At 37.3% G+C, this 21,740-nt stretch overlaps 1 long non-coding RNA gene across 1 annotated transcript in view; it reads right to left on the reverse strand.

Annotated features, from left to right (window-relative positions):
- Positions 1 to 2,857: 2,857 nt before the first annotated feature.
- Positions 2,858 to 21,740, reverse strand: part of LOC135313701 (uncharacterized) — a 135,921-nt gene continuing 117,038 nt past the window's right edge. The window contains exons 4-6 of the long non-coding RNA XR_010373238.1: positions 21,515 to 21,589; positions 9,771 to 9,830; positions 2,858 to 4,988 (exon numbers count right to left, since the gene is read on the reverse strand). This is a non-coding gene — a long non-coding RNA (uncharacterized LOC135313701). The remainder of the gene's footprint in view (positions 4,989 to 9,770; positions 9,831 to 21,514; positions 21,590 to 21,740) is intronic.

Genomic DNA, 21,740 nt, shown 5'->3' on the forward strand with positions numbered 1-21,740 from the left:
GAACAGGCAAGGAGAAGATGAAAGGAGAACTCTAAGCCTGCTTCAGATATACTTCTCAGTGCAGCAGAGCAGCACAATGATAGCTATTGTTATGCTAGATGCAAATTCCAGCTACAAACATTACATTGGTTTTCTTACAGATTAAAAAAGTAACCTTCCAGATACCCGTATTTCATTTGTGGGAAGCAAAATAATGATGCTGTCAGCTACTGGCCAGAAGATAATTTATATACTGTGTGTGAAACTTACTTTTCATTAAATCAGGCCTAGAGATGCTTATGTGGATTTACATTTTGAGTTTAGCAAATAGCATATATTGTATAGGCTTATATCAGAGAACAATTTAAATATTTTAGCGACTACTTTGTAACCAGGTAGATTATCTGAAATTGGTGCTAGTCACCAGGTCTCATGTTAAGTTTGTTTAGCCTTTTAGTGAAGGTGGGGGGAACAAAAAGGTCAGAACCAAACCCTGACCTTTAGTCAGGGTTCAGCAGGCTTATCTTGAGTTTCTTGATGAAACATTACAGCAAGCTGATGTGTATGATAGTCTCAGTTCAGTAAAAATACTTGCTCGTTTAAGGCTTGTCTTTGTATGGGAATGTGGATGTTGAGTTCTGTTATCTATATACCCATATATTAGCATGGACTGCAAGTCTAATTGCCTGAGCCTGGGAAGATGGTTTAGATATTTGAGCCTTGCTCTCTTTATGGTACATCTGACAAGAGAGGCTCAAGAGAGTCTTCAAAACAGACTGATTGGCAAACCATATTTTCTTGACAGAGAAATTACCATTATTTGGAATCCTACCTATTGTAAAACACTGGGAATAATCCATGTGCTTGTTAGCTTCTTTCGGTCTCTAGGTTCTACCAGGTATCTGAACCGAACCAGGCATGTACATCCTGCAGTGAAGCTCAGAGGTTTTGAAGGTGTCACTATCTTGCCTGCTGGCATTGGCCTGTGTTAGTATGGAGTTAAAGCAGAAAGACTATAACTCATGAGACTTATCCTGAGATAATCCTGCAACTTCAGCTTCTTTTCAGGCTATGTAGTCTCTTTGTGTTAGTGCCAGAAGAGTGATAGTAATAATAGTAATGGGCACTTTAGAAATGCAAGACAGACCTGCAAATAAGCATTCATGCTAGAAAGTGTTTTGTCTGGTGGAAGGGGGAGTGTAATCAGTGTTGCCAATGAGCCCAATTTCCACTCTGGAAATCTGAATTTCACTCTGTGTGTCTTGCAGCCCTATTTTCCCAGTTAGAAACCTCTGTTTGGTTCTGTGTTATTGAACTTTATGACATGACAGCAATTAGAAGACACTTAACTGAGATAGAGGAAACCGTTTGCTATTGAAACCTTTTCTTAAAAAAAAAAAAAAAGTAAAAGGACAATTTTCAATATTTAAGTGATTAGAACCTGTCATTTCATGTTGTTGTTTGCAGGCTGACACAATGACAGGACAAAGGAGCATACATGGAAATAAGATGAAAATTCAGAACAGATGTCAGGAAGCATTTTTCATGCTGAATGTGCACAGTGGCCAACTAGGTAAGGCAAAAGCATTTTCCCATTTAGGAAATAATTAGATGGCCCATCACGGACAAAATGGCTTTCCCAATTTCCTTCTTCTCTAATTTTCTTACATTCTTATTGTACTCCAGCTCCTATTCACTTCTGTCTGACTGGAAGCTTCATCATCATCTGGACATGAACATAGTTCTCATAGAAATGAATGAACTATTAACTGCTAAGTGAACAGCTACTTAGATATTATCCTGTCGATATTATATCAGGCTGTTTTGTAAAAGGTCTAGCAATGCATCCATTTTGAAGTCCAGAGTCTCTGAAAGTTTTTATCACAGAAACATGCTGGTTTTATTATCTTAAAGAGTCTGATTCTTTTAAGTGATTAAAAACACTATGCAGAAATGAATCTAGGAGATAACGTGGGGGGAAAAAAAAAGAAATTGAATGGACAAATGCATACCCCCTGCCCTCAAAGATAAAGGTTTCTGGAATCTTCACTTTAGTTGAGGCTTTTCTCACAAATCTGATGCAGACTTCCAATATAATCTTGCTTCCAGTCTTTTATAACCTCATTCCTCAACTTTTGTGTCCATAGAATAGAATAATTTTATTTTCTCAGGTGAGTATGAGTGTGAAACTGTGATTATTTGGGGCACTGACATTTCACCTCTCCAGGTATCAGTCAACACTAAGTTAATTTATTATGCTTGTGATCCTCAGTAAAGTGTTGGCCCAGTACAAGTTCATATGTTAAAGCTATTTGAGAGTTGATAGATAGATAATGCCCACTGAGGACAATGTTAAGACTCAGACCTAGAAACTCAAAGTCTTTAGTTTGTAATAAATTTTTCCAGGAACTGTTAAGTGAGACCTTTAAAAGACTTCCTGAATAAATCGCTATAACAGTAGGCCGTGTTTCCAAGCTAATAATTTCCACCATGTAAAAAGTAGAGCTGTCTGCCCCACCTCCCACCCATAGCTCCCATAGTTTCAGTGCTAAATGATGTCACCAATATTCTCAATTTAAAGCTATTTATGTGATAATTAAATAAAATAATTTGATTTTCATGTTTGTGCAAATTGCTTGGTGAGATTGCTTCCGGCTTGCTCCTTAAATATGGATTCCAGCATTAGTAATAAAAATTGAAAATTTCTTAATTAACAATGGCCAATTTAGACACATATTATGGATATTTAAAAAAGCCAACGGTGCTGAAAGACAGTAGCTCTGAAAAGCTTTGTTCACTGAAGGTGTTGTACTGAAGAGAACAATCATTTCCATTTCTCAGGGAATTCAGCCTTCAACCAAATAAAATGCCCAAGGAAATAGAGCTAATTTTTAATGACATATCGAGGCAATGTCAGTCACAGCGCAGAGCAAGTGCAATTTTGTTGTCTTTGGAACTGGTACAGAGCTTGGTTAAGTTAAAGATAGCTAGGGAACTAAAATTTCTGGCCTCCCCCCCGTAATCCCCTCAACACCACGGTGCACACAGTGATGCGAATTAACATTGGAACATCAAAACTGAATTAGAATTTCATGACTTTCTGCTGACATATATGACTCCCATACTCTGTTCTCCATGATTAATTCTTTGGGGTGGTAAGTGAATGAAAGGTGTCCAACAGTCAAAAGTGGGTATATACTGGTGTCAACAAACCTTTCCCATTAAAAAAATTCAGTCACATCTTTTTATATGGAAGGAGAAACACTGACGTAAAACTGAAGTGTTTTTATGAAATATCTTTTCTGAAATAATCTTTTTGTGTGAGAATTTTCAGGAATTCAAAGGGGGTGTGTGTATATATATAAAATAAAAATACAGTCTATAACATCCTGTAATATATGTGGTGTGTGTATACGTATGTATGTAAAAGATATATTTGGTGTAAGTATCTGTAAGTGAGCCCTTCTGGAGGTTATCTTTCTCATTATGCCTTTTCTATTGGTGGAAGATTTAATGGTGCTTTGTGTTTGAGGTCATTAACCACACTGACCACCATAGTCTGACCGTAGAAGAAAGAGGCTGCTGTTTTATTCTTACATACTAAATATCTAGCATTAGGTGTGAAGGTAACGTGATCAAATTCATGCAAATACGATGAGTCCCAATGTCCTCTCACATCAAACTTACATGGAAACCATCACAATTCTGCCTAACATTGTGGATAAGGACAAATTCTGTATGGTGCACTGTTATGTAGCAGAAGTAGTTCTTTGTAGAGTGGTTGTTCCACCAACAGTCTAACTGGGCTCTGCAGCAAGTTCTGGGTGGAAGAACACTGGTTCGTAGGAATAGGATTTTTACTCTATTTTTCCTCCCTTCCTCCAGGTGCATCATGGAAAAGAAAGGACCAGAAGGAAGTCTTTACACCACACACACCCATACTAATTTAAAAATTATTTTGCACTCTCTTGAAGTTTTTAGAGAATCTCATGCTACTGTAGGGAGAGAAAACCTTTTAGTTCTTTCTGTGAACTACTGAAAATACCCATTTCCTGTTGTCCTGCTCAACACTTTTTAACCTGTGCTGTCATACTCAAGGCTATTCTTCACCTGCCTTGCACAGTTTTGACATTATTAGCAATAATGGATTTGAAATAAGATTTAGCATTCCAGGTATTTGGATTTTAATGCCAGAAGTCATAGTATGAGCTTAGAATTACGCGCTCTTATTTGAATTATTTCTTTGCATTCCTTTATGCTTTCTTCATTCTGTGCTGGCTAATTGACTTTTGGTCATGTTTTCAAGGCTTTTTTTCATAACCATGAGGCTATGAACTTTATGTTCTTCTGATAAAGAATAGAAAAAAAGGATCCTTGTGAAACGATGTGATAGAGAAACTGCATTTTTAAAGGAAAAGATTGGTGGAGTTGGAGTTCATATTGCTTGATATGATTTCTGTTAAGTTAAATCGTCCAATTCAACTCTACAGTTGATGGAGGCAGAAACATCACCAGTGAGTGCCATATTCCATAGCAATATGGGCTGAATGGTCCATTAGCAGGACCTAAGCAGTTTCGTTTTGGACATCTACAGCTAGGCCACAGTACCTCTCTTCACAAGCAGTGAAGATCTGCCTATAATTGAGATTTGGCAGTGTTTTTTACTGAAATGAATTGAAAGCTGTATTTGCTTATGTTGTTTTAAATTTACAGCTTATATTTTCTGGGTTAGAAATTCATAGTGTTTTAACTTCTCTGATTCAGTTGGGGAGATCTTATTCTTAAACGAAAATAATATGTCCAAATCTTCCCTGTTGTCCTTACTGTGATTTCATGGTGCTACAGTAAAAAGGTTCTGTTCAGTAGAGCGGTAATTTCGGCATGCATATTTCTCAATGTCTCAATCTGAGAAGAGTCTGTAATGTCATGGAATAACTCTACAGTCGAGCCATATTAGTATTATAGTTAATGCAATACATCATATATAGTATTCCATGAGCACCATGATCCTGTAAAGTAAAAGAAAAAAAAATCTTATCAAACCAAGTATCAAAAATATAGCTTAGTACTGTAATTTAATTTGCATCAGTAAGCAAGCAAGCCATCTCAAAACAATTTTTTCTGTAATATTAGGAAGACAAAATATCCCCTTAATATGCCTGTGTTTAAGATACAAACTATGTGTACTTACTCATATAGCTAAGGTTAACCTTCTGGATATCTCTTTGTAGGAACAAAGGTATTAATTTGGTAATAATCCGTACTGCAGAAGAAAACCCGTTGTGGGGGAGAAGGGGCTTTGCGAAGGATAAAATGCATTGCATGCTGCAGGTAATTTCAAGACCAATTGTTGACTCTGTAAGAGGTTTCTTAGAAGAGGTCTTTGACTAGCTAGAAAATGAGCTGCACGAAAATCCAGGTTCCGCAACAGATAATTTCCTGGTATCACAGGGAGTCTAACATTTCTGTACCTTTCTTTTCTTGACTCCAAGGGAATTCTAAGGTTAAATTTGTAAATATATTTTCAAATTCTGAGAGGAAACATGCTATGTATGTGCAAAGTGTTGCGAATAATAAGATCCCTATATTGTGTCAATTGGCATAGTTGTGTCCTGGAAAACAGTTCTCATATCATTATTAGCTATGACTATACTAAGAGGAAACGTTAAGTACAATACGACAAAATGGAGCTCTTCTGAGCATATTTTCTTTATGTTTATGCACCACTGGAAGTAATAACTGACCCTCTTAAAATATAAGGCTTTATTTCTTTTTCAGTTTCCAGTGCTGAAAACACTGAATAAAAAAAAAAAAGATCGTGTGGATCATTCCTCTTTTCTTCCGCATAATTTGTTAATGTATATAGCAATGGAGAACTTTAAGAGATTCTTTTGATGCCATGCAAGAACAAATGATCCTAATTCAGTCCATTTATACATGAGAATAACTGACTCAAAACAGTCCAGTAATCAATGTGGCTATGACTACCTTAAATACATTCACTGACTATTATCTCTACAGAAAATAGCCTTGTAGAATTAATTGTTATATGAGATTTAAAAAAAAAAAAAAAAAGATTTTAAAAGGTCAGAATTTTAAAATGATACCGTTATTTAGATGTAGTGTGAAGGTTTAAGTGCAAATCACTCTTAGGTAACTTTTTTTTAAGAGCCGACTAATGCAGTATTATGTTTTATAGTGCAATAAAATTATGTGCTAAAATTATGCTCATAAATGCAGGCAAATGTAAACCAAGCTATTAGTTATGTTTTCTCAGATAAAAGTGATTAGCATAGCTATCAAACTCTTCTCCCATTTGAATAACAGAATTATGTCTGAAATCTAAGGCTTGTTTGCAAAAACTGAGTCTTAAAAAGAAATGTAAATCCAGCTATCAGTGTTGTATTTGAAAGTGAATGCAATGGTCTGCCCGTCATTCTGCTAACAACTAAGAGCAGAGGAACATGACCCAAATTGCAGCAAAACACATCAATATGAAATGTGCCTCAAATACTATTTTATAAGTAATTCTTAGCACTTTATCATAATCTCCTTATTGCAGATCAGACTTAGTTAAAAACTATTGTGGTTTGTTTAAACATAAGAGCGATGAAAGAATCTTTTAGCAACAGTCACTGTGAGACAAAGTTTCATGTATAATTCATGAGGTATGTGGTCATCTACCAGCAAATTAATTTCCATCTGACAGCTATACTTCTTGTAGTGTCCTCTCAGGAAGACACATGGTATATAATTAAAATCTGAACGGAACAAATTAAACGCTGATTGCTTCGTAAACAATTTCAAGGCTTGAATATTGTTACCTGTCCTTATAGGATCAAACCAAGATACTTTGACAATGTATAGATGGGTGGATATATTTTCTCAACCCTGTATCCAATTGTCTTCTAATGCCTAAGGGTTGTGCTTAAAATTGCTACTGGAAAATCCAACTGTGAAAAAACAATTAAAAAGCCAATCCCCACTTCAAATCTGCAAGGTGCAAATATAAACTCTGTCTATCTGTAGGTGGCTTTTCTGTTATGCTAATTTTGATTGGTCACAGGCAACATTTAATATTTTAGATGCAAACCACTGGTCAGACAGGTGCACTGTTTCCTTTGCATCCTCCTTGCCTCCCTCCTTTATACCCTTAAATTCGGTTCATCAATGTCATTTGAAGCATTTAATGGGTGTTTGCCACACTGATGAGAGAAAGACCTTAGATGACCAACTCTGGTGATTATAAGGGATTTCTTCTTATTGTTTGCAATAAAAACTATTACAATAAAAGATAAACTATTAAATAAGATATTACAGTGGTTTTTCAGCAGTCATGGAATGAAGAACATTGCAGGGAAGGTTCACACATGATCTTACTGAACAGGAATTTTTTAAGGTTTCTACCATGTTTTGCACTTGCATGCAATGTGAGGTTTAGCTTGTGCTGGCAACAGCAGTGCAAAGTCTTAAGGACATGCTAGCATATGCTAGAGTCTGTCACTGCCTTCGCTCTCCTTTGCCTATGCTACTTGGGTTAAGTTAGCAGAGATGCAGTACCATGCCTTAAAATTTACCTTTCTAGGCACAGGTTATCTGCCTGTTGTTGCGATACTGAATGGATAACTAGACTTCTGTTTTTAATACAAGGACATTTTCTATGTGATGATACAACATCATTTATTAATCAGATGTACTTCATTTTATACCATCTCTCCGTTATCTTTTTCTGGAGAGACTGAAGGTGCAACATATACGAAATGCACAGTAACAGGTTCCTGTACAGCGTAGTGATAGCAATAGCCTTTCAGTAATGCAGGCCAAGACAGTTTATTGAGAAAGAAAATTTCTTTAATTTAGAGAGAATTTGAGAAGACAACAAGATAAACCTAAAATAATTCAGATGATAAATGTGTGCGCAGACAGGGGTGGTGTATACAATGCTATAACATTGATGCATATGGATATTTCATAAAGATAAGACTAGTAAGTCAAATGGGTACTTGGAAACATGGAGGTAATGTGATGGAAGATTTGTCTACTGCACTGGCATTTATTAGTAGGTAAAACAGTTGGTACTGCCCATTCACAGTCTCTGTAGTGAATGACAAGCTCTTCTCCTACACTCCGACACCACTTTTTTAGAAAGGTTTCCATGTCAAAAGATCGTACATAGAAAAGTACCATTAGCATGATCACTTTACCCTCTTCCTCTCCCTTTCCTGAGAAGCTCTGCAGGGGTAATGGTTGACTTTTCATTTAACCTCAGTAATAAGTGTTCTGGTTCATGCATCTGTTCTTATGTTGGGCTCTTCTTACCTGACTTCACTAAATAAATGAGATCTTGCTATGGCTATAATCACAAATTCATGATTAGAGATACAGTTTAGGGTATTAGGCAGGTGGTAGTTAATGAATAGAATCAGAAAAATTTCAGTGGAAGGGACCTCCTGAGATCAGCTAATCTGCACACCCTTTCCACTCAAAGCAGGGCTGACTGAAGTTAGATCGTGGCAGTGCAGATCATACCCAGTCAAGTTTTGAAGGAAGGGTTATGAAGAAAAATAGTAGAAATTGCCTGCCATTGGATTTGTTTGTTTTTATGCCAACAACCAAAGTATCTAAAATTAGCTGATGGCAGAATACTGGATTAGATAGCTCAAACAATTCCTCTGGTTTGAATACGTGAAGAGGAAAATGATCTTGTAGTATCAGTGCTGGGATGTATTGGACACTGTTTTGTATGACATTATTTCACATTTATGTCAATGAGAAGCTGTTTTCTGATCTCAGAGGACAGGCTGGTGATGGGATAGGGAAGAACTGAGTTCTGAAAATGTGGGGAAAGGTACAAAAAGAGTAATCTGAGCTGGCCAGAAATGGCATAAACTAAGCTGTAAGCTGAAGCAGTAGGGAATTTACAGATACAGTGAAAATATCCAGGTTTAACAAGAGTGAAAACTGAGTGAAGACTGCTTGAGGGTGAGAACATCACCACTGAGATTAATGGTGAGCAGTGGCAGCAGCTGCCACGTCAATACTGTATTAAGTTTGGAATTGTTTTAAGCATAAAAATTCTATAAAGGAAGATATGCCATGTGGTAAACTTGAGTTCATGCCATCTTCAATTTTGTGTGACCCACTGGACAACAATTATACCTAGTAAATGTTATCAGATGGCCAAAATGTGAGACATGATGTTACATGTGCTGAAAAATCTGTCATGCTGCAATGTCTGTTAAACACAAGCTGAAAGAACTGTATAAACTGCCAGTAAATATAAAACGAAATGAAAACAAACACTGCAGTGCATGACTTCCTGTGGGATTTGATATTAATCCCCACTTATGAGAAGTAGTCTGTACAACATATTTTCCCTAGGGGACTTGTGAGTTATTCAGCTAATCCTTTCAAGGCATATGATTTGTATCTGGCAAGAAATCATAGAGATTTTTTTCAATCAGCTCCAAATATACAGTATCGATAATAAAGTCTTTGTAAATGGATTTAAAAAATATCATTGGAAAATAAGCTTAAATGTGACCATTCTATTATGCAGTGGTCAGCGCTACAACTTTTAGACAAAGGTGCAATTTTAAATATCTGACCATCTTTTTAAGGCCTGTTTGAATTCAATTAGTCTCCTTTATGCTTTCAATAATTTCTTATCCTGTTGTTACCTATATTTTTATTGGATACAAATCACAGATTAATCATCCTCATCAGTTCTCTTTTTGCAAACTAGTGATGGATGCACTGCCAGTACTGGTTTTGAAGTCTCTTGTGCTTACCATCTGAATGCAGCTTTTCCAGATTCAGATTTTTTCTGCCTGATCTGTACCCTTCCCATCCTATGGAAGAAGAAAATAAAACACTTAGAAAAAAGTAGTTTGCAGGATATCGTATTAAAGATACTCTGGCATAGCACGTTCATTGAAGTCCAGGCACCGTTAGGTCAGGATAACTTTGTTCCTTTTCTCTTTGAATAAAATGATATTTAGTGGTAAATAAAACTAACTTAATTCTGTTAGTATGAATACTGGAACTGTTGGATGGACCTTTAAGAACAGAAACGTTTCTGTCCCATGTGAGCAAAAAGAAGTGAAGTCCACTGTTCTAATGGCTTGCTGTCACAAAGTAGATCAGACAGGCTTGGCTGAAATATTAGCTGGGGTTCAGTGCTTTCAAAAAAGCCCTGTGTTCGTGAGATTGGAGAACAGCCTGTGTTAGCAATTAGATTATTTCCTTAGGTAAGCCCGGATGTACTACTATTAGGCATTGTACATTTTTAGTTTGTGCAAAAATGCCTCATTTACTTTTCACATTTTGAGACCGAAACACAAAAATGTCAGATGTTACATATTCATTATTTCTTGTAGCAACATGTATGTGATATGTATGCAGCAAATATCCTAAAGACTAAACCCTGGCACAAGACTACTATTATGCTAAATATAGAAATTACATTGTTCAGACTTTCAAGAGTTCAAATTTGGTATGTTGCTGCTCATTTAAATACACATAAATAGGTAGAAAGTATATAAGGATATTTTAAGTTTTCCCAAAATGATATTTAAGCAAGGTTTTCTATGCAGCTGGCTGTTCTTTAGTTCCAGTGAGATGAGAACACTTGCAAGAAAATATTTCCATGGTAATCTGTTTATTTCAAATAAATGGACAAACTCAGCCTATGTTTCATTACCAATTTACCCTTTTTACTGAGCAGTTTTAACACAGTAAGTGTAGATAAGTGCTGAATGACTTCAGAAAGGATGAACGCCTTTGCCTTTTTGTGAATGGAGAGGTACTCTGGACCTTTCATGAATCTCTTGGGACTGTAGGGAATTTAGCAGTGTGTCACAGTTGTTAGGTTCTTAGAGTTACAGCCTCAGCTCTAAGGGGACCTTACTGTGTGTTTGGGTGACTTGATCTGCATATCTGTTAGTTTCTACATGTAGGTGAAGAATAATAGTCTTTGTTTTTGATTTATTGGGTAGTGTCTTTGTCTGTGTCTGTGGTCTGTGTCTTTGATTTATTGGATAGGAACAGTTTCTTCTATATGGGTTTCTACAGTGTTGGAAAGATAATATTTTGACTTTGTAGCCTATGATTTTATGATATTTGTTTAAGATGCGGGTTTATGTTCTGTTCTTTGCACATCTCCTACACCTGGCAGAATTACAGATCCTGAAACCAGTGATCTCTCCAGTTAACTCTGGGAATATAGCGCAGAAACTATAGAGTCCATAAACTTCCGTTTCTAACTGTTCACAAGACTGAACTACTATAATAGCTTTGTTAGCACTGTGTTTGGACTTCAGCTCAGTATTTGCTGAGTCAGAACTACTGTCTGCTTGGTCCTTTCTACCGCTGCATACAACAGTCAATTCATAGTGATCTCAGTTACTTACTGTCTATATCTTCCAAAAGAAACATGCAAAGACATTGAGATGTTCCTGGCTTCCTATTGCTAAATAGGTCAAGTTGTTACTGGGAAGTAAAAACCACTTACATTATGCATCAGACTTTTATTAACTTGGGTAGAATATCAACTCAGTCTTAGGCCTGTAAAATGTTCCAAGCTTTTAGCAGTTCTGTAAACACAAAATTCTTAGTTGGCTCAGGAAGCCCATAAATTTAGTAAAAATCAGGAAAGTATGTGTCTGCCTACCAGTTGGGTTACTATTAGTTGATGGGTTTGTTCCCTGACTGCTGGAAAAAGCGTGTCATGAAATGATCTTTGCCTCTGTCCAGGGGCTCAACCTGTATATTACTTTGTTGTAGAAACATCTCACTTTCTAGAAGTCATCTTTACATGTTTGGTGAAGGTAGAAGGACAAGGTGAGGAAGTAAAAGGCAAGATATTTGGTGTCAATTCTGAACAGTAAACTGCTACCTGGGGACTGGTTCCAAAGCTGGAAATTTTGTTGCAGGTAATGAGTTAATCAGTGGCATCAGCAATGTTGTTTGCTTTTCCAAGTACATGCAGTACTCAGCTAAGGAATGGTTCTTACATGTTATGCACTGCAGTCTTAGTCCTGAATACTTTTAAAACACTTAATTCCTCTCATGATTTAACAACCTATACAACAGTTGAATGTCTAGAAAAAGAACCCATTTGTTCTCCACACACTATCTCCCTAATGAAATAGAAACTAGTAGATGGAAATTCTGAGAACATGAGATTCTTGCCAATATGAGGTTGGACGCATGCTGATGGTTAACTTGCTGAACACCAGGAACATAAGAAGTGCCAAGACTATTTCCTCTAATTTACTGCGCAGTAAAACTCCATCAGAAGATTCAAGGAGCACCTTTTGAATACTTAAAACTTTTTTGTGATCAACAGATAATCTTTTATGATCCAAAGGACTTTTCATTCTTATAGGTAGGGTTGCCAAACATAAGTTGAAAAGAGAATGACCTCTGTGGTATTGTCGTCCTATGTAAGAAATTTAAGTTACTTAGAAACAAGCATAAAAATTGTAGTAACAGGTTTTTTTGGCACTTACTGATTTGACTGTTAATGGGCAAGTTCAGTCTAATATCTTACTGTAAGTTCCAGGAACCTGAACTGTACTTAAAAATGAACTCAATATATGGTTCCCTAAGGTACAACAGTTGTCATAATCTCTCCTTACTCCATCAGTAGAAACCTGAGCTCAGTGAAGTGTTTATTGTGTGTAAGCCACATAGTAAACACTTGTATATATGGGAGCTACCTAGTGGACCCAAATTTAAGAGGCCATATGGGTAATGGATTGTAAAGCATATAGCTCTGTACCTCTGTCTGGTCCCAGTGTGTACTGAAATTCTTAAGGCTTGTCTGTTGGCATAGCTTTGTCAAAGTAATGCTGACCACTCTAGTGGAATCCTAACAAATTGAAATCATCTGGATGCACTGGCAGAAGCCAAAAAACTGACTTTATACTACTTTTTCCAACAGAGCAACCAGACCACAACACTGGACCATGTGGGTGGCCTCACCCACTTACATATATGACACTTCTGGAAGTGAAATGGCTATGAAATCACTAACTGATTTACCCTGCGTATAAAACAGCTAGTTTGTCTTGGTGACTTAACAGGCTATGACGAGCCATCCTTATGGCTAAGGTTCTCAAATTTAAGACAAGGAAAATTTGACAATTGCACAATTACTTTTCTTCATGTGCAGAGTTAAGTATTGGAGGACTTCACTTACAAAGCACTTGAATACAGGCTGTGGATAGCAATGTTGATGTGTATACTTCTTAATGACTAACTAGTGTACTTGAACTGTGTTTTCCAGAAAAGCCATTTTTACTTGTGTTCTAGGTACACTTTATTTCAAGAATTAGGGTAATCAATTAGATAAGCTGAGTAAATTTTGCTTTGCAGCTTTTCAAGCTGTGTTAGTATCCCTGTCACAAAGAGAGGAATAAAGCTATGTATCTTATTTTTCATTAGTATAAGTTCAGGCTCTTCAAATTTATGTTAAGACTACTGGAAACAGAATTTGTCCATTGTCTTAGTTTAATGCTTAAAATCTAACGAAGAAATACTTTCAAGAATACCTGAGGGTCGAGTGAGCACGATTCTGTAGTTGACCAAGAGGAACGCAAGTTGGTCTCAGAATTCATTTGGGAGTTGACCTTGCCTGTTCCCTGAGCTCTGGTGGTTTGGATAAAATGGAAACTAGATCTTGCCAAACGAAGCCTGTGGTGTCTGAATACCTCCTAATGAGAAAGAATGAAATCCTTCACTGAATTCAGTAACAAAAATCTCATCGACTTCAACAGAGAGTTGGGGGGGGGGTGAGCAGTGACAAGTTTCACTAAGTACTTAGGAGTACTTACTGTATGCTTTGAAGAATATAGGATAAGTAAGAGCATTAATTCATGCTGTGTGCTTTTAAAGGGCAACTGTTCAAGCAGAAAAAAAATTTGTGGGTGCTAAAAGCAGTGGATAAAATTAAAAAGAGATTCCTTCTTCCTGAGAAATTCTAGCTAACTTTATATTATAATAGCATGGAATGACTCCAATGAGGTAAAGCAATCTGAAACCCGCAGACCATTCAGGAGTACATAAGGAAATCCTGTTTCTTGTTCCTCGGCCCATCATAATATAAATCACCAAATCTATGTGCTATCATTTCTAATCAAATGTTCATCTGATGATGACCACGTATTTTACAGATGTTTGCATTAATGATTTGTTAGAACTTCTAATATTTTTATGCATTGTTTGGCCTTTAAGAATTTATGTTTTCATGCATTTGTCCTGCAGCTGCAATACCATGCTTCTGTCTATTGGTATTTGCGTGCAAAATGTGCAGCAAGAAATTGATGGATGCCACGTGCACCCAATAGCAGCAAAAAAGGAGGGGAAAAAAGTAGGATAAAACAAACTTCTCCACCCTAATAGGATATTTAAATCATAACCGCCTCAGGAGAGAATTGTTTCCTCCTTCAGTAGCAGTCTAAACTCTTGATCATAGTGCAGCCAAGACGTATCCCCAGAAACACAGTGACTGAGCATTGAACAGTGCTACATCTCTTTTATGAAAAACATTCTCTGAAAAGCTTGCATAAACAAGAAGCACACATGTTCAACTAAACTATTTTTTGGCACTCTCACAGTAATTGTTGACTCATTTGGATTTTTGCATATGTGTAACTCTTTAGCTTCCACACTCTTTGCACTTTAGGCAGGTTTTGATTTTTCTTTCTCAGTCATCTATGGTTCATGAATTTCCAGAATGAGTGTATACGAAAGTTACTGTTTCGGTGGTTGCCATTAAAATGTTAATGCATGATAACTGTTCTTGCAATATTTTGTTAACTTTGTTAAAAGCTAGATTTTAACAACAGTTACTCTAAAGTAGTATGTATGTTAAACCTTATTACCATTAGCAATGATAAAATTATTTGTTATATTATTAAGGCTGAGATTATGACTAGAGTTAGCATCGCAGCCCTTTATACACTTAAACAGGAATTAAATGTCTTTGTTTTTTATTGAATAAAATGGGTACAGGGTACAGCTGTGAATGTTTTGAGTGTTTTTAATGAAAATATCATTTCTATATTTGGTCAAATCAAGCATCTCATTAACAATATGAGCTTTTTTCCTTTTTTTTTAAAAAAGAACCCAAACACACCCCCTCCCAAACCCCCCAGTGTTTGCCAGATGCCAACAACAGCAGCAGACAAGGATTCAGGAAACCTAGAGCCTGTTCCCAGAAGTGCCAGTCATCTGATGTACAGCTTGGTCTAGTTCCTTCTCTCACATTTGGTTTCCTTGCTATCTTTTGCTTTCTTTGCCTTGCTAGTGAAATTTCTTCAGAGTGGAGTTTCCTTCCACGATGTGTTCAGACAGTATATATTGCAGCTGGGTCCCAACCTTCACTTGGGCCTCTAAGCTCTACTGCTTCAGGTCTTTGTTTCTCAAATGACTTTGCACAAACACTTTCAGGAAGAGAAGAATAGTAGAAATGAGACTGTTGCCCCTCCAGCATTGCTGCTTCAGAAGTTCTTCTGTGAGCTGTTAGAAAAGTAGGCAGAGACTGTGTTTCAAGGAATTCCAGGTAAAATAAGATTCTCACTAAAGCCTTCCAGGACTAGATACCTATTGAAAAGGCATTTGGTGGAGGTGATGGTCTTCCAGTTGCTGAAGTCTGTTTTTAAGCACTGATTTTGTTTTTTAATTTCCTTATGACAAGCAGTTCCCTAATTTCAAGGTGCTGCTGTGCTCACACAGGAGTAGCCCATTATTTTGGTTCTGATCAGTAATAAATGACCACTTCCCCCCCCCACCCCCGATCAACCAGTTTTAAATATTTGGTATCTAAGGTTCACAGATATATCTCACATAATTTATTATGTACCTTAATATTTAGACTTCCTGCCTTGTATTCCAGGTGTGGCAGTTGAAGGTATTCAGTAGATTTAGTAGAGGAGTTGTGCTGGTTTTGGCTGGGATAGAGTTAATTTTCTTCACAGTAGCTAGTATGGGGCTGTGTTTTGGATATGTGCTGGAAGCAGTGTTGATAACACAGGGATGTTTTAGTTATTACTGAGCAGTGCTTATACAGAGTCTCTTCTCACCCCACCAGCGAGCAGGCTGGGGGTGAACAAGGAGCTGGGAGGGGTCACAGCCAGGACAGCTGACCCCAACTGACCAAAGGGATATTCCATACCATATGCTCAGCATATAAAGCTGGGGGAAGAAGAAGGAAGGGGGGGATGTTTGGACTTGTGGCATTTGTCTTCCCGAGTAACTGTTGTGCATGATGGAGCCCCGCTTCCCTGGAGATGGCTGAACACCTGACTGCCGATGGGAAGCAGTGAATGAATTCCTGTTTTGCTTTGCTTGTGTGCAAGGCTTTTGCTTTACCCATTAAACTGTCTTTATCTCAACGTACCAATTCTCTCACTTTTACTCTGCTGATTCCCTCCCCCATGCCACCAGGCGGGGAGTGAGCGAACAGCTCTGTGGTGCTTAGTTGCTGGCTGGGGTTAAACCACAAGAGCACAAGGATAAAAGGAGATTTTCTTGGTTATGGTATAGGATTTTTGTCTTTCACCATAGCATTTTTATCAAATCCCAATCAAGCTATGCTTTTAAGGAGTCATTATTTGTCTCTTCTTTTTCGAAGATCTAACTTGAGACATGGTACTTTCATCTGACGAAATATGCATAGTTGCAAATGACTGAGTGATATATAATGCTAAATTATCTAAATCAGGTACTTGGAACATCATATTTAGAACTGAAGTAGGGTAGATACTTTTAATCTCTGTGCCATAGTTTCCCATCTTTAAAAGCTGATAATATTCCTTCAACTCATGGAGATGTATTAATGTAAAACCTTGGAATACTGTGATGACAAGCATCACCAAAAGTCCATAGAGGAATTATTTTTTTTTCCCCAAAACAGGGCTTGGACAATACTCTGTATAGTCAGAGGCAGTACACTGAACAACAAGGAGAAAAGAAAATTCTGCTGCACCAGTAATCCTTTGTATTCTTTGCTATAGGATCTTGTAGAAAATTGACAAGTAAAGTTTTAGGTAAGGAGGCTGAATATAATTTATGCAGGCAACTTTCATTCTGTTATTTATAGCTCTGAGGTCTTGAATTTTACCCATAGTAATACACAGTTACTTAGAATACAATACACAACCAGTATGAAATTCTCTATTTCTGATTATGTTCAGAAAATAATTAAATATATGTGTCCCTGAAGAAAGAGACCAAGTATATTTGAGATAATCTAGATTATTTGTTTTTAGAGACTGCTATTTCTGTTGCTGTTTATATGTTTAATTTGCCAGGAGGATGTATATAAGTAGAAAAGAATGTCAAAGCCTGAAGTGGCAATTCCAAGTAACGATAGCTTTTTCAACCGCACTGTACTGTTGTTGATACATCTGAATATCTGTCTGAATCTCTATGGATTCAGTGATGCCTTAGGCAACCTTGTGTCTCAAATGCACCAGTCTGCCACACTTGTAGACAAAATGTTTGAGTACCTCCTCTCAACATCTCTCAGGCTGCAAGTTCATGATCCGGTGCCATGCACTTTTGTGAGACTCAGCATGTTGCGTGCGAATAGAGCTTAGAGCTAAACATCCTGCACCTCATAGACAGCAAACACTACAGAAGGAGCGGCCTGGCTGAGGTGGCTGGATAGGGGTTAGTGTCCCAGCCATGTGGCACTACAGATGATGTGGTGGACTTTATATTGGTTGTCCCTGTCTCCAGGGCAAACAGGGGTCCTAGATTCATTCCAGCAATGGCCAGGAGAGAAAAGTTCCATTCTGCTGACTTGTCAGTCCTAAATTTGTTTAAACAGGATGTTTACAGACATTAAGGTAAATCAGATGATGAATATGAAAATACCGTACAAGATGAAATTGATATAAATTAGTTATGAATACATTTAGACAAAGTTCTGAAAGAGCTTTTATCAAGGAGGAAGCAAAGCTGTTTTAAAATTATGGAAGAGATTTTGTGAGAGAGAGCAACTTTTCATCAAAAGTATTTTGCTCTCTTGTTGCATTTAAAACCATAATTTATAGTCATTCTTTGGCTTGTTTTGCATTGTTTTATATAAGTAGCTCATTGATATCCTTTTTTGTATATAAATGTCTGTGTGGGAAATATGAAGAATGTGAATCATGTAACGGCTGTCACTATAGTCCAGAGTGACTAGTCATTTGTGTACATGTACATTTTGGCATCCTGCATAAAGAAAGCAGAAACAAGTATTTGACAAATATTCTATACAAGCTAATATCTTACTAGTTCCTGTTTTTCTGACCAGGTTAAAGACATTTTACACATAGAAATAAATACCTGAAACTGAATTTAAAATAATTCACTTGTTCAACTTGAAAATAGGGACAGCACAATTTTGTTGTGTTTTTACTTGAACAAGCTTTTACTTTGCTCACACACACCAAAGCAAACACTTTCCATAGTGCTTTAAAAGGACGCTACAAATGCTCTAGCACTGATCCATGTTTCACTGCTAGTGGTTTCATGTCAGTTAATTGTAACTGATGTCTGCAGAGCTATTTCCAACTGATTCACACTGACAGAAGAATAGAACCTGCTCTCTACAGCAATGTAGATACACCCAATACCTCTGAAAAAGAATACTGCTCTGCTCCATCTAATAAACTGATATTAGAGTTAGATTTCAGAATTACAACCCTGTTCCTGCAAATTCTTCTCTTTCCTGTGTCTCATCTCCTCACTCCATGCAGCAGCTCCCCAGAATAAGGACTGAGACCTAAGTGTCCATGTGTGCTCCTGACATGCCCAACACAGCTACTTCTTTCAAGAGTAGGTCAATGCCTCTTTAGATTCTTTTGACAGAGTGCCTTAGGGATGCAACCTTTTATTAGCTACAGGCAGTTTTCTTAAGCACTTTGATTAAAATATGACGAAAGAGGTATTCCGGCAATTTTGCTTTTGTTTCTATTTAACCAGAAAAAAAAAAGGGAAGGAAGAAATGTTTTGCTGAATTGCATGACCTCATGGACTATATTTCATGTTCCTCATTGAAATGTGGTTAAAATAATCTTGTATTTAACCAGTTCCAAACCTTCAAACAGCAATGTGTTTGGTTGTTTGGTTTTTTTTTTTTTTTCAATGTCAACTTAAAAGGCAGGCTATTTTTTTTTCTTTGGCTGTATTTATCAAATACTTACATATACAAAACATTCATCATTAATTAATATGAGCACTGTAATTAATAGAAAACAATTAGAGCATTTAGAATTTTTAGAGGAGCTACTATTGCTGCCTTAGCCATTTTAAAAAATATACTCCCCAAAGGACAAAATGTGATCTATTAATATGTATGTATTATTACTTTTTTGTAACTCTAAGACTGCTGATGTCTGTGAATATGGAAGCATTTATAGGTTATAGAAGGTCTGTTAGTTGACTTGCAGTTCTAAGTGTAGTATTTTCTAAAACCTAAAAAGCAATATTAATTACCCTCTGTCTATAGTAAAAGAGTATAATATATTTTCTTCTGGAGATTTCGCATTGCCTGTGATCCTGCAATAGCAACACTTGAACTTGTTAGGTTATTTAGAATAATTGGCAGCACAGGGATGAAAATTTCTGGTTGACTGCTAATTGCACAAATTATTAAAAATAATTCATCTTATATCACTCTAGCCTTTAAGCCGCTTTCTTACTTTTCTAGAATCCAGCAGTTCTCAGATAACACATTCCCAGCAGGAGGAGTTTACCCCCTTGTTGCGTTGCAATGGAAGGGTAGAATCTTTATGCGCAGAGGCTTGTAAAAGGAAAAATTGAGCTAATTCAATAATGCATACATTCCTCCCAAACTAAAATTAGGTATTTTAAATTTATTTTCTATTCTATACTTTATTCAGCCTTATTCAAATGTATCTGGTGTCCTAGCTGTTTAATGGGGTTGATCTAAAAGGTTTGTTACACAGGTCTGGAACTGCAGGGAAATGATTGGCTCCTTTTAAATGTATTAAGTGTAGTCAGTTTGCTTTTTATAAATGAAATAAAAGAACTACTTAAAAATTTTTCAATTCTTCTCCATGATCAGTCTATTGTCACATGCATTTGGCATTCATTATACGTTAGCCCCAGGCGCCTCCAGTCTTGTACTCAGGCCAGCAGTAATTTGGTTTATAGAGATCATATGGCAGGGAAACAGACCTTGAAAGACAGAACTCTAAGAAGCATATTTGATGAATTTCCTATGATTTGAGTCTGGGTTTATTCTTTCCTGTTGTGGAGCAGACACCCTACAGCACACGCGCTGAGGCCCGATGCGCCTGAGCAAGGGGCCAATTAAATTACAATATGCGCACTGTTTTTTCGCACATCTCGGGTTGCATTTCCTATCAGAGAAAGGGAAGGGACGATGGGAGGGGGAGGAAAGGAAGAAAAAGGGGGGCCTTGTAAAGGATCCAAATATGGGCAGGAAACCACACAGAGTGAAGGTTGCCTTTGTCATTAACAATTAATGTAACCACGAATGCTGAAAAAAAATATGCTGCGGTTGCTAGTGGCAGTGGCGTAGCCAGCACAGCATGTCTCCTGTCTGCCCTTCTTCCCAGCAAGGCTGGCATCCTGGTGCAGCCAGCTCCAAGGCCTCTGCTGCTCTAGCAGATGAACCAGCAACTGTTTAACCCTCATACCTAGATGGGTCCCAGTCCTTGTTTGAGTGTGCCTAACAGGTTGTAGAAGTGGCAGAAATAGTTCTCAGTAATTTCCATAGTCAAATGGGGTTTTGTCATTAGCTCTTATCCTCTCGATCTGCATACTAGAGTCCCTTGTGGCTTTATAGGCTACAGTGTGAGCTAATGCTCTTGGATGGCTTGGGAGATGTTTTCATATAAGACACTGAGTGCCAAATTAGGCCTGAGCTAAGTGGGACTAAGCTAGTGAGGCTGGATTTTGATACCCTTTCTTATATTCTGCAACACTTCGGTCACTGGCATTGATGGGATGCCTTAAGTAGGAAGCTACTAATCACTATAAGTGAACAGATACAAATATATACCTGAACAGGCAGTTACACTTCCTACTCTGGGGTCCCTGGGCACAGTGAAAATTTCACTCTGGGTTTTATTTCATTTTAAGGTCCTAATTTCTTTGATGATGTCCAGGTCTGTTGTTTTGGGGTTTTTTTGATTGATTTTAATTCCTTTTCCCCTCCTCACTTCTCCTTTCCTCTGTCTTTTCCCAACCCCCACCTTTTTCTAGTAGTTTATAAATGCCACTTTTCATTAATGTGACCAGAATGTCATCAAGTAGTTTAATGCTCTTTAATGTCCTTGTATCGTTTACGTTTTTTGAACAGTGTGGAAATGAATCCCATCTGTGGGTTTGCTAACATCAAAAAAGTTTGACAGGCTATTTAGACGTGCTACTTCACATTGCATTAGTGTGTACAATGTCAGAGAGGCAGGAGCCAGAGTGAGGCCGTACTGCGCCACCTCACTCCTGACCCCTCCTATAACTGCTCTGAAAGTGACAGATCACTTACCTCAGAAAATCAAAGTCAATTGTGAAGTATCTTGGCCTGGACAGGAGCCCAGAGGCCCCAGGAAAAGTGTGAAGCCTAAATAAAAAAAGGCAAAATCATTCTGTAAAAAAAGAAAACCAAATCAAACCCATCCCCTCTTCCTTACTAGTGCCAAGAGATCCTTATAATGTCAGTTGGGCAAGTGGATGTGCTCTAATGTTGTCTGATGGTTCATTTTTATTTGTAA

The sequence above is a fragment of the Phalacrocorax carbo genome, chromosome 5 (genome assembly GCF_963921805.1).
Source record: "Phalacrocorax carbo chromosome 5, bPhaCar2.1, whole genome shotgun sequence".
Taxonomy (NCBI): Eukaryota; Metazoa; Chordata; class Aves; order Suliformes; family Phalacrocoracidae; genus Phalacrocorax; species Phalacrocorax carbo.